We start from the raw sequence: 7,021 nt of genomic DNA, 5'->3' as shown, positions 1-7,021 counted from the left end.
AAAAGGGCTAGTATATTTGTAAAGTTGTCTAGCTATCACCACAATAAATTTTAGAATATCGCCCCCCCCAAAGAAATCCCATGTCTATTATTACCAATTTCCTTTTATTCCTAGGCAACCCTAATGTTTCTGTCTCTATAGATTTAGCTACTCTTGATTTTTTCATATGAATAGAATTTTATGATATGTGCTCTTCTGCGACTGGTTTCTTTCATGAAATATGATGTTTTCCAAGTAAAGCCTATTAAAAATTCTTTTGGAATCATTTCCTCCCATTATGATCACCATTTCAAACTCAGGCAACCATTGATTTTTTTTCCCCTTATCATTACAGTTTCATTGCCTGTTCTGAAAATTTTATATAAATGAAATCATAGCATTTGTGTCAAGCTTCTTATCTTAGGATGTTTTGAAATTTCATCCATGTTATTGCCTGTATCAGCAGTTAATTCCTTTTTATTGCCAGGTAGTGTTGTATGATTACATGGATATATGGCATTTTGATCACTCTTTCACCATTTGAATGCCATTTGGATTATTTCCAGTTTGGGGCTTTTATGAAAATGCTTCTATGAACATTTGGGTGCAAGACTGTTTGTGTGGGCTTCTGTTTTCATTTCCTTTGAGTAAATAATACATGAGTGAGATTGCTGTGTAGAATAGTAGTATATGTTTAACTTAAAAGAAACTTCTAAATTCTACCAAAATAGCAGTACCATTTTGTATTTTTACCAGTAATGTGTGGAGTGCCCAGTTTCTCCACATCCTTGTCAACCCTTGTAATGTCCATCATTTTGCTTTTAACCATTCTTGTGAGTGTGCAGTGGTTCCTCATTTTTGTTTTTTATTTACATTTGCTTAATAAGTTACGATGTTGAGTATCTTTTCATGTGCTTACATTTCATTTGAATATCTTGTAAAATATTTGCTCAAGTTATTTGTCAATTTTTTATTTTGTAAAGCAGTTAAGCTCAGTCTTCCTGAAGTATTCAGCTGATTTTTCATTGTTTCTTGCCTATTTAGAAAATTGAGTTCTTTGATGTACGTATATGGATACACCACAGTGAATTCCACCTTTATAGCTACAAAGCACCAGTTTAAAAAATAATATATAAATATAAAGCAGAACAGTAGAGTAGAGGACAGGGAGCAGGGAAATGGAGGAGTGGAGAAAAAGGGGGAATTATTTGGGATCATGATGGAGCAAATTATATTTCATTCATATGTCTAAATGAACCCCATTATTATGCATAACTATATTACACTAAATAAAAACATAAAAAAGTTGTTTGTATTCTTATTAACTTATAAGGGTTCTTTGTTTATCCTGGATGAGAAGTCCTTTTGTTGTATATATAGGATTCATAGATATTTTCCTCAGTGTTTTTTTTTCTTTTGCCTAACAGTGTCTTTTGAAGATGAAATTTATTTAATTTTAATACAGAAAACTCTCAAATTTTGTCTTATGTTATTCTTGCTGCATTGAATTTTGACTATTAAATCAATCTTGCATCAGTGGAATAAAATTACTTGATCATGTAGTATCATCTATTTTTATGTATAGCTAAATTTGTTAATATTTTGTTTAGGAACTTGTATCTATATTCATGAGCAATAATGATCTATAATTTACTTAATAATATCCTTTTTAGGTTTCAGTGTCAGGATTATTCCAGCTTCATAAAACAAACTGGAAAGTATTTTCACTTTATTTATTCCATAAGGAGTATATTTAAGTTTGACATTGTTTCTTCCTTAAGTGTCTGGAGGTGTTATGGTTTGGGTCTAAAAATGTCTCCCAAAGAGCTCATGTGTTAGGCAATGTAGCAATTTTCAGAGGGGAGAAGATGAACTATAGACAGGTGGAGCTTAGCTGGAGGAAATAGATCATTGAGGGCATGGCCTTGGACTGTATCTGTTCCTAGCCTCTTTCTCCCGCTTCATTTCTCTTTCTCTGCCTCTTTCTGCCTTTGTTTCCTTGCTGCCGTGAGCTGAGCCAAGTACCCTCCTCCACCAAGCCCTTCCACCATGATATTCTGCCTCAGCTCATTCCCGGAGCCGTGGAACTGACTGAAACCTGAGCCCCTAATAAACTTCTCCTTCCCTAAGTTCCCTAAGTTTCTTTTTTATTCCTCATAGCAATGAAAAGCTGGCTAACCAAGGAGGCATCCATCAGTAAAGCCTTCTGGGCATTTGTGGAAAGAATTTTAATTATGGATTCAGATTTTCATTATTTTTCCATGAGTTTTGGTAATTTTTATTTTTTAGTGAATTTATCCCTATCATCAAGATTGACAGATTTATCGCTATAAATTTGTTCATGATATCTTCTCATTATCTTTTTGTGTGTAGTGATATCCCTCATTAATTCCTGATATGTGGGCTTTGTTTTCTTTTTTTTTTTTCCTTGTTCGGTCTTGCTAAGGAAGATTGTAAAATAGATTTTACAAAGGATTTCAAAGAAGTAGTCTTTAACTCTATCGAATTCCATATATCTGCTTTCTATTTCATTAATTTTTATCCTCCTTATTTCCTTTCTCAATGTTTAATTTTCTCTTTGAGAGAGAACCTTGGAAATTGATCTTCCTTCCACCTTTATACTTTTCTAACATACATTAAAAGCTAAATTCCCTCTTTAGCTACATTTCATACATTCTAATATATTGCACTTTCATTCACTTCAAAATATTTTGTAATTACCATTTTTTTCCTATTTAGGTATATATTATTAAGTTTTCAAGCAGTTGGTGAATTTTTCTAGTTATCTTTTGGCTTTTAGTTTATAAATTATTTCCACTGTGATCAGAGCACATAATCTATATGATGCAATCCCTTGAGATTTATTGAGTTCTGCTTTATGATCAAATGCATGAATTATTTTGGAACTGTTTTATGTGTACTTGAAAATAATTCATTCTTTTTTTATTGGTTCTTTTTAGTTATATATTACAGCAGAATCTATTTTGATATATTTATACAAGCATAGAATATATCTTATTAGGATCCCAGTCTTGTGGATATACAACATGTTGAGATTCACTGTGGTGTACTCATATTTGTGCATAGGAATGGTATGTCAGATTCATTCCACTGTCTTTCCTATTTCTATCCCTGCCCTCCCCTTCATTCCCCTTTGCCTAATCCACTGAACTCCTGTTCTTGCTCCCCTTCTGTATTTTGGGTTAGCATCCACATATCAGAGAAATTTCAACCTTTGAGTTTTGGGGATTGGCTTATTTTACTTATCATGAGTCTCCAGATTCATCCATTTACTGGTGAATATCCTAAAGTCATTCTTCTGAGCGAGTAATATTCCATTATGTACATTTACCACAACTTCTTTTATCCATTTGTCTGTTGATGGGAATCTAGGCTGATTTCAGAACTTAGCTATTGTGAATTGTGCTACTATAAAAATTGATGTGGCTGCATCACCTCAGTATGCTGATTTTAACTCCTTTGGATAGATATATACTGAGAAATGCAATAACTAGGTCAAATAGTGGTTCCATTCCCAGTTTTTTGGAGAATCTCCATATTGCTTTCCAGTGTGGTTGCACTAATTTGCAGTCCCACCAATGTATGAGAGCGCCTTTTCCCACACATTTATCATTGCTTGTATTCTTGATAATTGCCATTCTGGAAGGGGTGAGATGAAATCGCAGTGTAGTTTTAATTTGTGTTTCTCTAATTGCTGGAGATGTTGAACATTTTTTCATATATTTGTTGACTGTTCATATTTCTTCTTTTGAGAAGTGTCTATTTAGTTCCTTTTGCCCTTTATTGTTTAGGTTGTTTGGTTTTTTTTTTTTTTTGTGTGTGTGTGTGAAGGTTTTTGAATTCTTTGTATATCCTGGAAATTAACACCCTGTCTGAGGTGTGGGTGGCAAAGATTTGAAAATAATTTATATTCTGCCATTGTTGGATATTCTATATGTTTTGTATTATGTCAGTTTAACTAACTGAGTTCTTCAGGTCTTCTGCATTCTTACTGAGTTTAAAAAAATTAGTTATAGATGGACACAATACCTTTATTTTATTTATTTATTTTTATGTGGTGCTGAGGATTGAACCCAGTGCCTCAAACATGCTAGGGAAGCGCTTTACCATTGAGCAACAACTGCAGCCGCTTTACTGAGTTTTTTCTGCCATTCTTCAGTTCCTGAGAGAAGGGTTATTTTTGACATTTATTTAATTCTTGATTCTTTTTTAAAAATAAATTACAGCAGAATGTGTTATAATTGTTACTACACATATAGAGCACATCTTTTTATATTTCTGGTTGTATACACAGTATATTCACATCAATTCGTGTCTTCATACATGTACTTTGGATAATGATGTCCAACACATTCCACCATCCTTGCTACCCCCTGCCCCTTCCCTTCCCCTCCCACCCTATCTAGAATTCATCTAATCTTCTCATGCTCCCCCACCCCACCCCACCCCACTATGAATCAGCCTCCTTATATCAGAGAAAACATTCACCATTTGTTTTTGTGGGGTTTGGCTAACTTCACTTAGCATTATCTTCTCCAATGCCATCCAGATAGGTGCAAATGCCATGATTTTATTCTCTTTTATTGCTGAGTAATATTCCATTGTGTATATATGCCACATTTTTTAAAATCCATTCATCTACTGAAGGGCATTGAAATCTCCTGTGATGACAGTGGATTTGTCTAGTTCTCTGCTTTTTTCCCCTTGAGTTTAAAGATTTAGAACTTCCATGTTTTTTGGTTAAACTCACACTTTATACTTATATAACAAGCATATATGTATATATATATATATATATATTATAAACATGTATTTGTATATAAAAATGTATTTAAAGTATATATATGTATATATACATGTATATATGTGTGTGTGTGTATGTATATATATATATATATATATATATATATATATATATATACACACACACACACACTTTATATATATACTTGGCAAAGAGTCAGGTTTTTGTAGTGTTAACATAGCTACACCTCTTTTGGTTAATATTTGTTTGATGTATCTTTACATTTATCTTATTTATCTTACAGTGAACTTTATCTTACAGTGAACTTTATTAGTTTCCTCTTTCTGCTATAAAAAAATCACAACTTTTTTCCTTACAACAGCAAAAAATTATTTTCTTGAAGTTCTGAAAGTCACAAATTTAAAATGCATCTCACTGGGCTAAAAGTCCCGTGAAGGCTGCATTCCTTCAGGAGCCTCTAGGGAAAAACCATTTTCTTTCCTTTTCCAGCTTGTCGAGGCTGTCCACAGTCCTTGGCTCATGCCATTTTCCATCTTTAAAGATGCTGGTCAAGTCTTTCTCATGCTGCATCAACCTGATGCTGACTCTCTCCCATCCTTCTTTCACTTCTAAGGCCTCTTGTGATGATACTGGGCCCACCTGGACAATCCAGAGTAATCTTCCTGTGTTTAGATCTCTGCAAAGTCCCTTCAGACATGAAAGGTAACATATCACAGATTCTGGAATTCGGACATGGACATCTTTGTGGCGTCATTATCCTGCCTGCTACATCAGCATGGAGTTACTCTGACAGTTTTTGTCTTGTACTTTGATTATTCATCCATTCACATAATTTAATGGCATAGATGAATTACATCTACAATTTTCTATTTGTTGCATTTGTTACTGATTTTTTTCCCTACTCCCCCTCTTCTACTTTTCTATAGATTAAACAAGTATCTCATTCTATTTTTCTCTTCGAATCTTTTTAGTTAAGTTAGTTTTATGATCTTTAGTGGTAGTGTTCACAGATTTCAGTACGCATACTTCCTTTTGTCCATTTTGAATTGTTATTTTTATCATCTTTTAAAGTCCTTGTGGCTAACACTTATAGCTGGCTCATGTGTGAGACTGCTTCTATTTTTTCCCTTTTACCAATCTCACTTGCCTATTGAATACACACACACACACACACACACACACACACACTCACACACTCACATACTCACTCCACCGTCATTTACCCCTCTCACCTAGAGAATGTTTTTCCCTTGCTGGAGTTTTAGTTCATGTAAATGTCATTGCTTCTATTGCTTTTTGATGTTTTTCAAAGTATGTTTTTTTTTGGAAGTTTTCTTTTGATTTGTAAATAGTTTCAGCAGGACCACTTCAGGTTGCCCTGACCTCTCCAACTACCCTAAAATGAGCATGAGTCAGGGAATTTTGTTTATGGGGGAGAAAAGTTAAATAAAGAGCTTGGAAGGCAGGTGGTTAGGGAACCTAATATAGACACTGGCTTGACCTCAGGGGGGATGTTCACTGGTCTTTGGTGACACTTTCATCTTTGTTTTCCTAGGATCCTACTAACTACTTCATGGAAAGATTTGTAAATTTTTATACCTTATGGAAACCTACTGGGTACTGGAAACTTCAACGGTACACTAGAGGGACATCTAATACACATAATTGAGGGGTTGTTTGTCGTCAAGTTCAGTTTTACTAAACTGTCATTTAAATCTTTTCACATTGAATGGTGACATTTGGGTTCTACCTGTAGGTGATAGTAGAGAGTCATTCAGTTGTGATAGTATGAGATTCGAGATCTTCAGAAGTTAATTACTGAATTGTGCATTTGAAATATTTATTTCAGTATTTTCACCTTGTACTTCTGATCAGTTCTGAAAATTTTGAGTACATTTACGATCAATATTTAGCTTTGGAAAGAGACTTTATGAAGTTATAGATCTGTCTGTCAAGAGTGAGATCATAAACTTGTCTTTCTCTTTGAAAAGCTTCCATTTTTAGGATGTGTGGTTTGTAGAAATAGTAATTGAAAATAATAAATGAAACTTTCTATTGTTCTATAACTGGGGCATTTATGATGAAACCATAGATGAGCTATGGAAGAATTCAGCAGAATACAACTTAAATTTTACTGGCTAAAATATGGCTAATGTATTTGGTCTTACGCACATGGAAACAACACATTTATTTATTCATTTATTTTCCAAGCTCCGTACCAGTCTCTTTATTTAACTTTTCTCCCCCATAAACAAA

Source organism: Marmota flaviventris, chromosome 11, assembly GCF_047511675.1.
Source record: "Marmota flaviventris isolate mMarFla1 chromosome 11, mMarFla1.hap1, whole genome shotgun sequence".
Classification (NCBI taxonomy): Eukaryota; Metazoa; Chordata; class Mammalia; order Rodentia; family Sciuridae; genus Marmota; species Marmota flaviventris.
This window is presented reverse-complemented; position numbering follows the sequence as displayed.